The sequence below is a fragment of the Curcuma longa genome, chromosome 15 (genome assembly GCF_044706935.1).
Source record: "Curcuma longa cultivar G26 ecotype Majalengka, Jawa Barat chromosome 15, ITB_CL_G26_1.1, whole genome shotgun sequence".
Classification (NCBI taxonomy): domain Eukaryota; kingdom Viridiplantae; phylum Streptophyta; class Magnoliopsida; order Zingiberales; family Zingiberaceae; genus Curcuma; species Curcuma longa.
In genome coordinates, this window is record NC_133875.1 from 8,017,477 (window position 1) to 8,036,618 (window position 19,142).

The window sequence follows — 19,142 nt, forward strand, 5'->3', positions numbered from 1 at the left end:
ACCATAGGAGATTAATAACTCACAACTCAACAGTTTTAATCCCTCAAGAACATATCACCATAGGATAACTTAATCTATTTTTCTGTTCAGCTTAAATTCAACAGTAACCTACATTCGATACTTAATCATCTTTAATCAACAATTAACCAACAGTAATAAACTACCCAAATCCATAGACCACTTCCACAGCTATCACATCCTTCAACAAAACAATGAAACAATAACCATCTTAGATTTCTTACCTCTAGGACCAGCTAACCGTGCTCTGGCAGCAAACACAGTTTGATCAGCCCTATCGAAATCCACACACCAAAACTCCAACCAAGCTTCAGTTCAGCCCGATTTACCTATAGAGCATTACCCACATCAACATCACTCAACAGCTGACCAAATCAAGATCCAGTTAGATGGGAAATTCCAGATTAGAAGCAAGATAACTTACCTCTACAACAAGCCGTTCCAAACCCTAGAAACAACCTCGATTTCCTTTCTTGCTTGCGGCCGAAACCAAGAAATCCCACAATCCGAACCGCAGTTCGTTTCAAGCTCTGGAATCCAAGAAGAAGTCTAGATCTAAGCTCAAAGAACTGATCTCAAATCGAAAGACTAGCTTAGATTCCTTACCGTCGGCTTCTTCTTCCTCGATTTGCCGGACCTTCCTCAAGCCCCGATCGGATCACAGCTACAAGCGGTGGAAAGCAAGCCGATCAAGATCTAAGATCTGCAAATCCGAATCAAAACCCTAGTTCTAAAGCCCACGAACCTAGAAATCCAAAGATCTACAGCTTAACTCACCGGATCTCTCCCTCTTCTTCGGTTCGCCGCCGTCGCCGCTGCAAGCCACCCGAAACCAGCCCCCCTTCTCGGCGAGATCCAAGCTCCAGCCGCCTCCACTTCAAGTCGCCGGCTCCTCTTCGACCTCGATTGGCACCGGCGTCGCAGCTTCGCGGCAGGCTTGCGTCGGAGACGAAGAACAGAGGAACGCCGAAGGTAAACAGAGGATGAAATCGCGCGTCTGAGAAGGAGATCGCAGCTTTAACCCATTCTTATCGGATCTTTCCTTAACGGGTTATGGATCTAAACCCTAACCGTTAGCCTTTAACCCATTTAGTTTATTTACAAATAAACCCTAAGAGTTTAGGTATTTAACAATCATCATGCATTCATGATAGTTGTAGATGTTGCGGACAACATTGTTGGCTATTCTTGTTGGCTCTGGCCCTACACCGTGTTGTGGTGTGATTCAGTGGAAAGAGCCTACTTGCACTATTGTTGGGTGCAACCAGGACTGGCTATATAGCCCTTCTATTACACTGCCGCTCCCCACCAGATTACGGTGGTTTGTTGTTAGAGTCTATGCAGTATGTCTTGTCTGGCCCCTCAGTTCACTGTGCTCTGGGAGGGTGACTGGGGAATGCAGAGTGCGGACAGAGACTTGCATTTGTTTGCGTTGGTTGCTGCGTGTTTTCCATGCATTCGTTGGTAGGATTACTATATAATTTATTTTAATCATATGTTTTTGACTGTTGCACTTGTTTGCTATGATTGTTGTATTTGTATGACATTACATACATGATCATATATATACCTGTTGTCTTGTATTATTCTTCTTTATTGTTCAGTTGATATACCATGTTCGACTTCCATTGTTTACATGCTCACATGTAACTGATACTCATAGCTGTTGAGTAGTGCTATTCTTTCCTTATTATTTCCGTTGAGATACCATTCTTGATCACCATGTTTGTTGTTACCTGTTGATACCTATTACCTGTTGATTAGTGTTTGTTCTTCTATTTATCTTTTCATGCACTTATATTCTTCTGTACCCACTGAGCATCTAATGCTCACTACTCAGACCCTGGGGATTATTTTGTTTGCTCCCCAGGTAGCAGATAGGTTACTTGGAGCTTGGAGTTTCGGTCGACTACTGTTGTCTCACATCAAAAGGTTGTTGGTAGTAGTATAGTTGTTTTCTTTCAGTTATATTTTGTACTCCGAGGACATGTATTTGTGGTTTGAATTGTAGTCTTGGTTGGATTTATCATATTACAGTAGTCGTGTCAGATTTACGTTGTGGTTATTCGTTTTTGTTGGATGTACGATGTTTCAGTTTTGTAAAATTTGATTATGTTGAGTAGTATGCATGTGTTAGCTGTTGTGTGGTCGTGTGGGCCTTATTCTATATTTGTTGGTAGTTGCATGTGTCTATTGGACATGTAGTCCTATTTCTGGCCGCCTGTGGCCGTGTATTTGTGCATGTATTTAGGGAATTGTCATAGTTACTGGGGAGATGTTGTCGAAAATTTTCGGACGGCCTTCTCGGGGCGTGACATTTATGGGCAACATTTGATCTACCGATAAATCTTATCCGATCAATCGAACCTAGTCAAAATTGATTCCCATGATCGAGGTCTTTGTGATCTAGACTGAGCCATGCGATCTCATCGTTATCAGGTTTATCGGTCTACCAGAAATTTTTTGGTCAACCAAATCAGGCCACATCACCGACTTAGGTTTGGATTCACACTCGATCAACCAACTTATCCGATTGACCAGACTAGGTCAACCAAACCCAATTCGATTGATCAGACTAGTTTTTTCAATCGACCAAGCCAATTTGAATCCAGTTAGACTAGGGTCAAGTCTGGTTCACTCTAGATTTGGTCTGACTATGTCCATTTGCCTTCATCTATTCTTTATCTTGCTCACAGCTTCAGATTCCTATAGAACAAGCATACAAGTACAAACAAACACAAAAGTCTTATCCTATAAGTCTACCTGACCTATTAGACATACCTTTTGCTTTGAATTCACTCTTCTAAGGTTTATCACCATCTAGGGTTCACTCCTCTAAGATTCTTCTTTGCCAAACATCTGACCACCCATGACCTACTTCAAATTTCCACTTGTCAAACATTCGGTCATCCTTAACTTGCTTGGACTTATCCTTGCCAAACATTCGGTTACCTTGACTTGCTTGGACTTACCATTTGTCAAACGTCAGGTCATCCATTACCTATACCTGATCTTTTCCTTGACAACCATCCGGTCACCCTTGACCTTCTTGGACTTCTATTAGTCATCCAGTTAACTTTGACTTGACCAGACTTTATCCTTGCTAGTAATCCAATCAACCTCGACCTGACTAGACTTCTTTTTGTTAGTCATCCGGTCAGCCTTGATCTAACTAAACTTTACTCACTTCTAAATATCTAGTCATATTTAAATCAGCCATTGGTCAAACTTAATCGACATAGGTATATTGTCAATTATCGAAACCTTATAGGAAGATTGAGCCAACAATCACCCCATTTTTATGTTTGATAATACTTTTAAATTAGGCTAGGGTCTTAGGGGTTTATGCCAAATTGAGAGGTACAAAATTTTTCTAACTTAAAGTTTTCTTTTCCCTTTTGTCATACATCAAAAGGGTTTTAGGAGAGGGACAATTGATCCAACTCTATTTATCAAATCTAAGGATAATGACATTTTTGTTGCCCAAATTTATGTTATTGATATCATTTTTGGGTCAATTAATGATGACTTTCTTCATAAGTTCATTAAATATATGGAAAATGAGTTTGAGATGAGCTTAGTTGGGGAGTTGACTTTCTTCTTAGGACTACAAGTCAAACAAACTAATGAAGGAACTCATATTTATCAAACCAAATATGCTAAAGAAATTATAAAGAAATTTAATTTGGAAAATGCTAAAGTAACCTCTACTCCTATAGGAATAAATGTGAAATTAGATAGTGACATTGAGGGAAAAATGGTAGATTCAAAATAATATAGGAGTATGATTGGTAGCTTGCTATATCTAACCGCTAGTAGGTCGGATATACTTTTTGCGGTAGGTATGTGTGCAAGATACCAATCTTGTGTCAAAGAATCTCATCTCGCAGTAGTGAAAAGGATCTTAAGGTATGTCAAGAGGACACTCAATGTAAGTCTTTGGTATCCTAGAAATTAAAATTTTGACCTAATTGGGTATACAGATTCTGATTATGCGGGGTAAAAATTAGATAGAAAGAGTACTAGTGGTGGATGTCAATTTCTTGAATCCTCCCTAGTGAGTTGGAGTAGTAGGAAGCAATCATGTGTTGCTTTATCTACTACAGAAGCCGAGTATGTGACTTTGGAAGGTTGTGTAGCTCAACTACTATGGATGATGCACACCCTAAAGGACTATGAGCTTCATTATTCCAAAGTTCAAGTATTATGTGATAATATGAGTACCATTAATTTGACCAAAAATTCAGTACATCATTCTAGGACAAAGCACATTAAAATTAAACACAATTTTATTAGAGATCATGTGGCAAGAGGAGACATTGAGCTAAATTATATTGAATCAAAGTCAAATCTTACCGACATCTTTACCAAACCTCTACCCGAAGTAAAATTTACCACCATTAGGAGAGGACTTGATATGTACTTTGTAGAATAGTGACTTTAGTCTTGCATGATTTCATAACAAGAAATCAATTATGAACATCTCACAAGACCATAGGGAGGCTTGCTTGTGTATTTCTTCATTTGAATAATATGTGAGGTGCAAGGATGATGCTCATATCTCACTTATGTTTATGGCATTTTGATGAGGTATGAAAAGTATCAATATATTTATCATAGACCAACTATAGGGAAAGCAAGTGTTTAATTCATGGATATCTTGTTCATTGATTATAGTTGAACATTTTAAATATTTTAAAATCATTTCCATGTTGTACTCACAGTGATATACACTTGCAACATCAAAGGTTTCACAACATGGCTTAAGATTTATACAAATGTGCAAGTTTGTGCCAAACTTTTGAGTTTAGGTCAAACTTGTGAAATACTTTTATTTTTCATAAAACTATATTTTTCCTTGATAAAGAATGTTGAAACAAACTTGCTTGCAAAATTTTATTTTTTTTTAAATTTTATGAAATTAATAGAGCATTTCTGAAATTCATTTCAGAAAGTTGAACAGAGCTGATACTTGGTACCAGTCGACTGTTACAGATACCAGTCTACTCTCACCCGATTCTCACTCGACCAATTTCTCTGAGAGATTTTTCAAAATGAGGCAGTCGACTGATGGGTACTCAGTCGACTTACACCAGTCGACTGGTGGCGACTTTGATATATAAATCTGTCGCATGTGGGTCGACTGGTAACCCTAGGGTTACCACCGATCTCGTCGCCCTTTCTGTCTTCTTGCGTTCTCCGGCCATCTCTAGCATTTGGAAACCCTATTTCTTGCTTTTCTACCTTCTTCTCCACCCTCTTCTTGCAAACCTAGGGTTTGTAAGTGGTTCTTTGGGCTAGCTCATCTCATACTTTTTTTTAAAACATCCATGGAGCGAAGTTAACAATTTTTCACTCAGCTCTTCCAATTCCTTTCATTATTTTGCAATTATGTAGCTAACTTTGTCTTTTATTGCATATTTTTACATCACATTGTTCATGCATTTGTCTCATTACATGTAGAGTTAGGCAAAAATGTGTCGCCTCTCGTAGGCAGGGGGAGGGCTCTTCCCGACAACCCTCTCCTTCTCCTTTTCATGGATTGAGAGTACCGCAATTTCATTCTGCGGCTACTCAACATCAATTTGAGACTACCGAATTCCATCTCATGAATTGTTAGTATCTTAATCATGCTTATTTTCAAGAAAAGACTCCTCACCTTTTTGAGATTATTACATATTATCAATTAGAGTCCGTAGTCAGTTGCACGCATCCGGTCAACATTGACTTATGCAAAGAGTTTTACGTAAACCTCCGTCCCATCGGTGGGGATGAGAGCAGATATGAGTCTACCGTAGGAGAAATTCCCATTGAATTCAACCCTGAGGTTCTTAGGTCATTTCTGCGGTGTCGGGTTTCGGAGAACCTTTCCATTTGCTTCTCTAATGTTATTGGGCCCATAACGGGTTTGTTTTCATATATTACCATTGATCATATCCATCGCCATTATTTTGCCATTCTTAGGGCTTCACTTCATAACATCTTTAAAGCCACTCACATGTCTGCACCCCACTAAGTCTGGTATAGGATTGTTCTTGACTGCATCCTTCCGATTGCCACCCGAGGCTGGTCCGTGATACAGCTACCTCATCTCATTATGATGTATACCCTGGAGCAACATCTTGATATTGATATTGCTCTTCATATATTTACATCCGTTGTGTACTTTTTGGGTCCAGCCCAGGGCAAACTATACATGCCATTTAGTCACATTCTTATATACTTCTTTGCATCTAGAGGAGTTGATGTCACTGTAGGAGCCATACATCATCTATATAAGGATTATGATCAGCTTGGCCTACGTCACCTAAAGTTGGCCAGGATAGTGTTTCATGAGGGTGTTATGGTATGGACACGTGATGCTGCACGCGTAGCTTTTTGAGTCCGATGAGGAAGAGGCTGGCGATGTACCCGATGTTACTGTTGCTGCTGCTCCCCCTCCTGCGTTTGATGCACCCCCTGTCAGTGACTTGGATGAGAAGATCACCCATCTAGAGGGGGTGGTGCACCAGGGGTTTCGGGATTTTGGTCAGCAGCTGCAGGGATATTACTAGGAGGTTCAGACCTATCACTAGTAGGTTCAGACCTATTATTAGGGTGTTCAGGCTTACCATCTCAATGTCCAAGGCTACCATCAAGAGGTCCAGGGCCTTCGTCGGGACTGGGCGGCAGCTGATCAACGATAGTAGAAGATGTATGACATGATGCGGAGCATGTACCTGTCGTACCAGGCTTCTCCTCCTCCACCTCCTGCTGATGATGAGTAGTTGTCTTGGTTGAGTTAGGATGTCGAGATTGTATTTTGATTTGATATGTTATGTATCTCGAACATCATTGCTATATTTGTGAGGATTATGGTTTATGGGATTTTATTTTATCTACTGATGTCACTTTATGTATGACTTTTTCAATATTTTTATGTCATGTCATTTCTCTTTTATCCGTTCTCTTTTGATATATGTTTATCTGTTGCATGCGTGTTTATTTTCAATAAGGATGGTGTATGGATCTAGGGGGAGTTCTTGTAGTTTAACAAGTTATTTTGAAACATATATCAATCATGACCCCAAACTTACCTTTTAGACATACTCTATAACTCTATAAGAAAGCCTTAGTGATGTCTACCTATTGATAGCCTTGTCCATTGAGTATGTTGATACAAAGCTCTTGTGCCATTAAGAGTTTCACGATTTTTCAAATTTTGTATCAAAATCTTATCTTAATGGGTCAAAAAAATTTAAAATATTTTTCTCCTATTGTATCTAGTGTAAGTAATGACTGTACGAAATTTCATGATTTTTTGTCGTACGTTGAATTACTTATACTTTTTCAAAATTCAATTCTGAATACTCTAATTTTCAGATACCAGTTGACTGAATTAGATATCAGTCGACTGAAGCATATTCAGTTGACTGGTAAACCTGATAAGGCTGAAAAACTGTAGTTTTAGTCATATCTTGGCTATTTGTGTATCCTATGACTTACTACTCTTTGAAAATGCTCTGGAGAGCATTTTTATATTATAATGGTCTATAGAATTGATCAAACTTGTATTTTAGGTTCTAAAAAGGCATTGTTGGTGCATGGTATAGGGGAAGTAGGGCTTTAGGGGGAGTGTGTCCCTCAAAGAACAAATTTCATATAACATAGGGATGAAGCTCTTGCTTGGATATTTGCCTTAGCTCCTATTTGTTTCTACCTCCTTATGGCAATATGGTCTTTTTGGTGTCTCTCAAAAAGGGGAAGAAATGGGTTTGATTTAAGTTAGAATTTACATGTTGTTCTTATGCTTTTATTATCCATGCTTATCGTCTTATGCTTCATGCTTCATGATTATGGTTATTTTGCTGAAATTATATCTTATCATATTAAAGACCTAACTTAAACAAGTTTTTGTCAAACATTAAAAAGAGGGAGATTATTGGTGCAGTCTTGCCCCAAGTATCATTGGATTTTAATGTTTGATCAAATGAGTTTAAGTTAGGTAATGCTGGTGATCTAACATGTGTGAAGTCCAGATTTGAACTCTTGGCAAATGGTGAAGTCCCGGAGGTGAAATCTCTTGGCAAAAGGAAGACTTAGCATGACGAAGCTGAGAGAAACATCTCATACAAGTGCAAGGATGAGGAGTCGTGGGCTCGAGAGCATCCAAGGAGGGTATGAGACTTGTGGAAGATATTTGAAGGCGTGAGTTAAGGTTAAGGGATGAAGAAGGAAGCTGAAAGGTGATTTTCAGCTTCACCAGTCGACTGAGGTACACATCAGTCGACTAGTGTCTTGATCTAAAACACATAGAATATTTAGTCGAGTGAAAGACACTGACCAGTCGACTGGATGAGTGCCAATCGACTGATATTTGAACATTGGGATGACAGCTGGAGAATTAAACGCAATCTACAAGAGCCATTGAAGCCCACCAGTCGACTGATCCCTGAGGCAGTCGACTTACATCGAGAAAAATATAAAAAGATAGATTGAAGATTAGAGACGCAAGTATTTGCACTTTTTCATTCTTGCATGATCTTCAAGCCCTGTTATTCACAAAATCTTCCCCCCAAACCTTCACTTTACATCTGTAAGAGGAAGAGATAAACTGTAAAGTTTTCTCCACCTTCAAAGTTACTTTGAGAATGAAAAGTTTCATAGTGGAACATTCGTGTGGTGTGTGTGGATCCTTAGATTAGTCATCTCGTAGAGGTGGGATACCAAATAAATCGAAAGGGTTAGCATTGTTTGAATTTGATTTTGTTTTTGTCTTGTGCTTCCGCTAACAATATTGCAGGTAAGAGCAAAAAGTTGCTATTCACTCCCCTTTAGCAAACGCAACGATCCCAACAATTGCCTTAATCAGTTTTTGATTTTTGGAATTTGCTGATGCTGTTGAAATTTTTGGCTGATCAAAGTTTAAAGGTGGTCTTGGATTGTTTTTCGGATCTATGGAAGTAAGGTAGAAGAGGATGAATGGATTGATTGTGGTTGATAGGTTTTCTGTAGATGTTCTTGAATCGTGATTACTCTTAGGTGTTGAATCGGGTTGTTCAGTTTACTGTGGACTGAATTGTGGAAGAAATGATACTGCTCTATTGGGATTCTTGGCTGATTGAGATTTATTACAATCGGTTGAGCTAGATCTGATCCAATTGGAATTGATCTGTTCTTGGGTTAGGGGATTGATCTATTGGTTCCGGTTGGAGCTAGGTCTAATCCTATTGGATTTGATCTGTTTCAAAGCTATTCTTACAATTATGGATCTAATTAGGTTTTAATTAGGATAGGTGTTGGGTTGCAAGGGTGCAAACATAGTCCCACATCTAAAGTACATGGAAAAGATCATGGGGTTAAAAGGATGGAAAGTATCTCCATTGGTATGAGGCCTTTTGGGGAGAGCCCAAGAACAAAGTCATGAGGGTTTAGGCCCAAAGTGGACAATATCATACCATTATGAAGATATTTTGATTCCATCGGTACTAACAAGTGGTATCAGAGCGAGACCGCTCTTCACTGGACTAACCGCTGGATGAGTCATGATCCAGATCTAACCATGTGATTTGAACCTTAAACAAAGGAAGTGGGTGCTCCCGGTCTGAATCAAGAGGACCATATACCAGGTGAGAAGTCCTAGTAGGTCGGATGGACCGAGGGGCAAAAAGTTCTAGCTGCGGCTAGGTGGGAAGTCCTAGTAGGTCGGATGGATCGAGGGGCAAAAAGTCCTGGTGGATCGACGATTCAGACATCAAAACGACGTTGGGGGGGCCTGTGGTCCTTTGTTTGAGGGGGGATTGTTAGGTTGCAAGGGTGCAAACATAGTCCCATATCTAAAGTACATGGAAAAGATCATGGGGTTAAAAGGATGGAAAGTATCTCCATTGGTATGAGGCCTTTTGGGGAGAGCCCAAGAACAAAGCCATGAGAGTTTAGGCCCAAAGTGGACAATATCATACCATTGTGGAGATATTTTGATTCCATCGGTACTAACAATAGGTTGGGTTTATTAACCTACTGTTGGTTAGCTTGGGTCCAGTTGATTAAACATGAGGTTAAGGTTAGTTGTATTAATTTAGTTAATGCAACTAATTAATTAATTGGTTAACTCGTGTTAATAGGATCCAATTGGTTAGATTAGTTAACTCTAAGTTAGGATAGGGTTAAACTAACCTTTAATTTGGCTAGGGTTTCTTTGATGGGAATTATATATATAATTGCATTTAGGAATGTTGTTATTCTATTTACAGGACCTTGAGTGATTGTGAGATTTTATAATATACGAGGATATAGTTTCTGGAGGTTCTTATTCGACGTGCAGTGTATCAGGTGGGTAATTTCTGTATTTGGTCAATACAGAGCCATCTTATTTCCAGTGCATGTTCCCTTTTCTATTGTTGTTGGTTAGCACATTGATCACATTCCTGTTCCTTGTTGATTGATACCTTTATTATATTCCTGTTTATATCGTGCTTGTCCTTAATTCAGTTGATCTTATGATTATCCATGCTGTTGTATGAACCTCTACTTGTCTATATGATTTACTGTTCTTATCCTTGGTTGATACATGTGATCAATAGAGATTTATTATCTATGCATGTTGTTTAGCATAGTAGATGTTGATCATCATTGCTTGATCATCACATCATGGTGCATGATGACGATTGTAAGTCACAATGTTGTGGGTCCATCGTTATGGATAGTTGGCCTGTAGTGGCATGTTTATATTAGGTGGTTATGATTCCCCTATTTCCATCACGGTGATGGTGGTTGTATGGTCATGTATGCAGTCGAGTCGATGTGCTGACCTTGACACCGATAAGGGATGGTACTCGGAGAATATGGGAGTGATACTCAAGGATGAGTATTAGAGGACAGACATTGACCGTAGGATGTACGTAGCTATAGATGGCTACCTACTGTTGAGTCACCATGCTACTTTATTGTAGGGTTGGATGTATGACCATTTGGATGTCGGACACCCTTAGTCTCATATAGATACATGAGTACTGGAGCGAGTGTAGGCAGCTGCATCATACATATGCTTGCATTATATGCTTGATATATGTGTATTGGACCGTATGTATACTGCATTTAGATGTGAATGTATACTTGGTTGATTCTTAATTGATACATCAGTATGACATTGTCATTCATATGGATTGATGCATTTATGGGACCAGTAGAGTTATTATTGATCACATGATGATTATTGCTATTCATTTGTGTACCTATGTTCTTAATTATATACTCTTCATCATGTACTGTTTATTCTAATTATCCACTGAGTATTCTATACTCACCACCCATACCCTAGTGTTTTGTCTCCCCAGGTATTAGATAGAGATTACAGCTGATGCCGAGGAAATCTGCCAGTCATGTCATCTCACAGTAGGAGACTTTTCATGTTATCTTTGTGTGTGGATGTATCAATTCGTATCGTTGTAATATCTTGTGTATAGCTCGTTTTACCTTCTGTGGTTTCGAGTTTATAATTTCGTATCGGTGACTAGAGACTCTAGTATATTTCCTTTGTTGTGCTTATCTATGATCTTAGAGTTGTATCCGTTTATCTAGATTTTGATGTAGTTATGTTTCCGCTTGCGTAGTTTCTGATTTTGTAGACTCATCGAGTTTATCGTTGGTTGTTGTGTAGTTTTTAGATTTATATTGTTATGGATGTGTGAGTGGTCGTGTGAGTCACATTTCTTATTGTTTAGTAGTTCATAAATGCATGTATTGTATTATGGATGGGTCGTGTGGGTCTTTATGTAAAGTATATTCAGGGAAAGTGAATTGTTATAGGAGAGATGTTGTCGAAATTTTTCGGATGACCGTCTCCCGGATCGTGATAGATTTTTTATTTTATGCATAAGAATTATAGTCAGATTTATTCAATATCATCCCTTTGTGATTAGTCTGTGTTTTAGTCAGATTTATTCAATATCATCCCTTTGTATTTAGTCTGTGTTTTTGAAGTTGATCGTGTGAAATCGTTGGATGATAAATTTCATATTTTTACTAAAGTGTGTTTTCTGGCTTGTATAAGCCTTTTCCTTCTCTGATTTCTTCTCCTGTCATTGCCTTTCTCCTGCTTGGTTTTCTATTGAGCCATAGGGACCTAACATACCAGTAGTTGAGGAAGAGAATAAAAGGACTTGGGATGTTTCTTCCGTGGACATTGGAAACTTTTCGAGTTACTCGTATGGTAAAGAGAATGAATTACTTCTCAAGTAACCAGTATTTTCTTTTATTTTATCTGGGCTCATCGTGTAAGCCCCTGTCTATGATTTTATATATATATATATAATATTCGAATTTTTTTAATATGTACAATTTTAATTTTTTTTAATATTTTAATTTTATTTATTATCATTATATATAACATCTATCTTCATCTCTATTAATTACATCAACATCATAATAAGCTAATAGCACTCATTTAGAATTAAGTAGAATACGACAATAATTTATAAACTATTCCAACTGAATTTGTTCATTCAGAATCAGATCTTAGAGGATATAAAAATTTTAGATTCCACTTTCCTCCACTCCATGCATACCAAATGCACGCACCCACGGCTCCATCACACAGATTCAGCACAAACTGCTTCCACCTTCCAACATACATATATACATACTCAAACTCAAACACCCAATCAATTAATAATAATTAATCTAAATATCATATGGACATTATTCTCCAAAACAAATCAATCTTAATCAGACTGAAACATTGGCATGATCATGTCGGGCACCATCTTGAAGCATCACCGTGAGCATCAAACATATATATATATATATATATATATATATATATTTTTTAGAATTGATTTAGGGTTTATGTTCTTAATTTCTAGCCAAAACAAAAAACAATTATCTAATCGCTTGACAATTAATAATGTTTACGAAGGTTAATTGTGAGTCCCTATCTGATATATATATACGGAATCTTGTCCACCGACTTCGACAGAGAAGAATCGATGAGCTGTGGATTCTGCGTCAACTTGAAGCTAAGCATGCCTGGCATGCCAAATGGCCATCTCTCGCTTTAGATTTTTTCCTCATCTAGCTAGTCAATTCAATCTGCTGAATCTATGAGCACCTGTAATCTACATACTCACCAACAGTATTGTTCCGGGGATAATCCAATAGACTCATCATGGTCGAACTCGAGTCTAAGTCTGGTCCCGCTCCCAAAGAACGCAACCGGTTGGATCCTCGAACTTGACGAATCAAGTCACTCAACATAGGTAACCACCCGAATGGCCTCCGTCTTGCCGAATTGCATTCGCCGAATAGCCATCTGGCTTTCGACTTCGCCGAATCGGCCAGTTGGCCACCTCCCCAGTGAAGGACCTATTCGGCACTATCCCTAAGCCGAGTCCCTCATTCGGCTCTACCCTTAACCGAGTCCTCTCATCCGGCAGCAGCCTGTCGAATCCTCCATCCGGCAGCAGCCTGCTGAATCTATGAGCACCTGTAATCTACATATTCACCAACAGTATTATATGGAACCATAATCTAATCCGAATCTCAACCTGCGTCGGCAGCATTTTAATATTGACCGGAAGAGCTAGCGTATCACACATTAAAAAAAATTGATAAATGTTAACCCATTTGAAATAAAATTCCTATCCTACTGCAGCATTATTGTCCCAGATCAAAAAATCCCCTAAAAATCCTCTAAGAGATTTTTTGAAGACACAGAACCACTATGTCAGTCAGCAAATACATGTTGCTAAGATGATTCGAATCGCAACGGCACTTCAATTAACATATACATGTTACTAAGAAGACTCGAACCCGGAATCTTAGGCAACACATGTCTATATGCTTACCAGTTAGGATAAGACACTTCGACGTATCAAACATTACAAATTATCAAAAGGTGCTCCTGATGTTAAGCTGCAAAGATGAAATACTTATGTAGTTAATTAAATATCTATGATTTAATTTAGTTGCAACATAATGCGGATTAATTTTCTTTCTTAAAAAGATAATTCTAAAATATTAATTGCGGAGCGATGCATAGTTTGTACTTTTGATTTACTTTGATGATCTGGATGAAAAATTTCTTTGAGATCACTTCTAGATTAATAGATTGAAATAGTCAGATATCTGAATTATTAAATAAAAAATTATTTACGCTTTATTTGTTCCAAGAATACTTTTGCAATTATTAAAACATATTTAATTTTTTTTAAAAAAAATATTTCCAGTCATCAATTGGATATCTAACACTAGATATTTGCAAAAGTTGATCAATTTTTGTGGTTTCTTGTTATATGAGTTAGTGAAAACTTCGAGATTAAACCAAATGAAACAGTCGCGCCGGAGATATATAACGGATTGGAAGAAGAATATAACAAAGGAAATAATAATAATTTAATTAATATAATAAATTGGAAGAAGAATATAAGAAGTTTAAAAATAATTTAATTTATTTATGATGCCTAAGGATTTGTTTTATTTTTTTAATAATTTTTATCTATTATATTTTAGAATTTAAGTATGTTTAAAATTTAAAATATGTTTAAAAATTTTTTATTTAAAATATGTTTAAAAAAATTTTCCTGCCGATTAAGATTTTTTTTATATCTTAGGATTTTAAATCTACTTAAATAATTATTTAATTGATATTTAAGTTTATATATTTTGTAAATTAATAATATTTTTCAATGATGTTGTTTATTTTATATTTCTTGATATTCTTCCGAATCAATAAATTTTATAAGATTATTTTAGACGTTCACAATCGAATCAGCAAAATTAATATAACCAGTAGGATAATTATTATTATATTCGGCGTTAGTTGGTATTAGAGTTCTAGATCTCTTAGATGGTCGTCATGGTCGTGATTGAGGTCATAATAAGTAGGTTCTAACTGAGAAAGTCTCGCATCGTGATTGTAACATCCGAGACGAAATACTTGAAGATCTACACAGATAAGTTGTAGAGTTTATCCCAGTATTTAGTTGTGCAAGATCTTGAAGATCGTGAAGTACGTGGTCAAGTCGTGACAGACAAATTCCAACTGAGAAAGTTTATTGTTGTGCTAAAGATCTTAAAGGGTCGTAAGTTTTTTTTTAACTTTAATTTGGATAAAAAAAATTTGAGAAAGATATGAAAGACAAGATCGAAATAATCGATGAGCTAGTTTACGACAATGATGAGGTGGATGAAATTGTCGATGAAATTGGTGACAATATATTACAAGTTTCAAATATTGAGAGTTCTCCCCATGAAAGTTCTATTGGTGGAAAAGAGCTTTCATGTTTACATTGGAGGACAATGTGAAGCTCGAGAAAAGCAACGCGCTTTTGTTGTGGCCTGCTGGATCAGGAAAGATATTACTTGCTAAACTTTAGCTCGCTTTGTTAATGTACCATTTGTCATAGCATAGCAGATGCGACACAACAACATTAACACAAGCAAGATATGTTAGAGAGGATGTAGAATCAATATTGCACAGATTGCTTATGGTTGCTGAGTTCAATGCGCATGCAACTCAACAAGGAATAGTTTACATCGATTAAGTTTTAAAAAAAAAATTCGCTAAGAAGGCTAAGAGCCTAAACATTAGCAGAGATGTATATGGAGAAGGTGTCCAACAAGCTCTATTAAAAATGGTAAAAGGAACTATAGTCAATGTTCCAGAAAAAGGAGTTCGGAAATACAACATTAATGTGATGGTGCTTTTATTGATTTGGAAAAGACTATTTCTGCAAGACAGCAAGATTCGTCCATAGGTTTTGGAGCACCAGTACGAGCAAGCATGAGAGTTGGTGAGATCACTAATGCTACTATAACATCTTTATTAGAATCAGTTGAGGGCAACAATCTCATAGCATATATATGGTTTGATTCCCGAATTTGTTGGACGTTTTCCGATACCAGTTAGTTTGTCAGCTCTGAGTGAGGACCAACTGGTTCAAGTGTTGACGGAACCAAAAAATGGCCTCGGTCGACAGTACAAGAAATTGGTAGCATGAACAATGTCAAGCTACACTTTACGAAGGAGGGCCCTTGGGTTGATTGCGAAGAAAGCAATGGCCAAGGACACCAGTGCACGAGGTTTAAGATCTCATCCCCTTCATTAAACCATTTCAATTTGGATCTTTGATCGCAATGTATAGCCCAGAGTATGAGAGTTAACTCCCTTTGAGTTTCTATTTTGTAGATGGTATCAATTCTGTTCGACTCCCAGTCCTCTTTCAGGCTTTGATCTTATAAAGCATTGATTGCCACCATCTGAGTTTACCCCTGAGAATTCTCAAATCAGAAACCCAACAACCTGCTGCTGCTCCCAGGATTCAGCTAGGAGTTTCTGAAACTGGAATTCATCGCAGAATGGGTCTGTGGGCAGAAAGCTTGTTCTGCAACACTTGAGCTTCTACGGACCTGAACTGTCACATAAATGTCAAATTGATAAAGAACCTATCGAACTTTGTGAAAGTAGGATTCTATGGACATTTGTCCATGTGAAAGAAGGCTTAATCAGGTCACCTCCACCTTATTGCACAAGTCTGAGCAAACGAAGAAGTATTGCAGCATTAGTAACTCATCAAAGAACTCCTTATTCCTGTCAGTACAAGGTCCATATACATTTGCATGTTCAAAAAACTAGACTTGAGAGTCTCAAAAGACTTTCAATTAATGCTGGGAACTGAAGTCCCTAACAGCTTCAATGAATACTTCAACAAAACAGATGGATGGTCACCACAGGTACCTTAATCACCTCCCTGGTAGCCATGTTTGCATATGAGTCTGAATTTCCTTAGTGCTTTGTCAGATTTGCTTAAGTCAAGTCTATCTCGAAGCTGCCATCCTTTACACTCGAAGCTGCTACAATTCCAGATTTGTTGCTCTATGCAATCTGGATGCTCGCCCCTAGTAGTCTGGCACTGTGAGGAGTACTAGGATTCAAAGAATTATCATTAATTCTAAGCTCTAGACACTCATTTGGGTCGATAAGTTTGCCTTTCAGATTTGCAAGTGGAAGTGTTCATCATTTAGAGTGAATTGGGTAAAGTGAAAGGAGTTTGTTTTTTAACTGAATTATTAAAAAGGTGTCTTATTTTGAAATATCATCGAAAGGGTGCTTCATAAAAAAAATCTAGAAAAGGGATATAAATATGAATTTTCTAGACCTACGACATCACAACAAAATGATGTTATGAAAAAAAGTATTACATGAGGCAACTAGAGTATGTTGAACTAATATTCACTCCTTAGCTATCTTTGGACTGAAGCAATAAATACGACATGTTAGGTTCAAAATTGAACTTTAATAGATAGATTTTTAGATAAAATATTACATGAGATGTGATTTGAAAAATCTTCCACAATTAAATATCTCAGAGTGTTTGTGTGTAAGGTATACATTCTAAATACTAAAGATCATTTAGAAAAAAAATTTGTTGAGACTAATGAGGATATTCTTATAGGATACTCTAGCTATAGTAAAGCGTATAGAATTTACAATAAGAGATCTCAAATAGTTGATGAATTTTTAAATATTATATTTGAAGAAAATTTATCTTTAAATCCAGCAAAAACAACCGATGAATAAATACAATTTGAATTGAAGAAATTAACGATAAAAGAGGGTAATGTTCAAGGGGAGTAAATCAAGAAAGTGAGAGTAAGAGGATAGAAGGGTCATTACTTGAGCATGTAGTCAACACAACTCAAGTATCAAAATCCACTAGGAGGAATGTAAATCACCCCTTAGATCAAGTCGTAAGTGATATTTCAGAAAGAGTGAAAACTCGATCTTATTTTCAAAATAAAAGAAGTCAAATAACATTAATTTTCCAAATTGAGTCAAAAATAATTGAAGATGTTTTGCTTGATCAGAATTGGGTTTTATCAATGCAAGAAGACTTGGCACAATTTGAAAGGAGTCAGGTATGGATTTGGTTTCTAGACTCCAAGAAAATTCAACTATTGATACTAAATGGGTTTTCATAAACAAACTTGATGATCAAGAAATAGTGGTTAGAAATAAAGCTAGATTGGTAGAAGGGTTGGACTATGATAAAACATTTGCACCAGTAGCTCAATTGGAATCTATTAGGATGATGCTAGCTTTTGCTACTCATAATGTAGGACCGAAATAGGTGATAAAAGGGGTGAATATCACTTATAAAAACTTATTCTTTTTCGTAAATCAAATCAAAATTGTAGCAGAATTAATAAAAATAACACGCAAAGACACAAATCAATTTTTACTTGGTTCACAGTCCAACGACTACTACTCTAAGGTCCATGATCTCTTGGACCATTTTCGATTGGGTAATCCACTAAATTCTCCTCTCTAAAAACTTTCATAGAAGGAGAAAAACTCATACAAAAATAAAGATAGTAGTAACATGCTACTACCTCTTTAATTTGAATGCAAATAAATAAAATGCTACCAACAACAATTTGATGGAATTTAACATAGGTTGTCAGAGAGCCTCTTGGTGTGTTAATAGTAGCACTTGCATGAAATAGAATAGCAGGAGAGAAAAACAAATTGTTCAAAAATTGAATTATGAGTCTCGGATCTTGAGGCTTCTTTTATACACTTTGTCCGGTCGACTAAATCCTATTCAGTTGACTAAACTTTCCAGGCAATTAAACCTTTATCTTTTCTTGTGAGCTTCGATCTAATGCAATTAATTCCATGAAATTCACTATTCGATCAACTGATCCTCTTGATCAGTCGACTGATCCTCAGAATTTCCTTTGTTAGCTTATCTGATCCTATCAGATTTGCACTTTCCTCTTGATCAATCGATTGAACCTCTATTTCCTTCATTGTTGGATCCGGATCTAATCTATGCCTATCCATTTGTGTCGATTGACCAAATCACCTTGTTCGATTGACTAAACACTTTAAGTTCAGAGAACTTTATTTTTCTAAGACAAAGTTAGTATAAAGATAGAAATACTGCAAAATAGAGTTAGAATAGTTTATGTATGCATGAATTATGTGACAATTTTAGATTGTCTGATCTCAACTTAATAACCTTTGTTGATTCCTTTGGTTGGATCAACAATGCCTAAGGTTGTCTCAGCCGAAACATGCACTATCTCCCAAACTAAAAAGATGGTGTTGATTTTTAAAAATAGTAAAGAATGACATATTTAAG

At 37.0% G+C, this 19,142-nt stretch overlaps 1 long non-coding RNA gene and 1 pseudogene across 1 annotated transcript; one reads left to right on the plus strand and one right to left on the minus strand.

The window, feature by feature from the left end:
• Positions 1-282: 282 nt before the first annotated feature.
• On the minus strand, positions 283-743 carry LOC141845839 (uncharacterized). Its single transcript, XR_012603302.1, has 3 exons — positions 625-743; positions 443-546; positions 283-347 (listed from the first exon to the last, which is right to left on the minus strand). It is a non-coding gene; the product is annotated as an uncharacterized LOC141845839 (long non-coding RNA).
• Positions 744-15,275: 14,532 nt separating this feature from the next.
• Positions 15,276-16,103, plus strand: LOC141845946 (CLP protease regulatory subunit CLPX1, mitochondrial-like; annotated as a pseudogene).
• Positions 16,104-19,142: the final 3,039 nt, after the last annotated feature.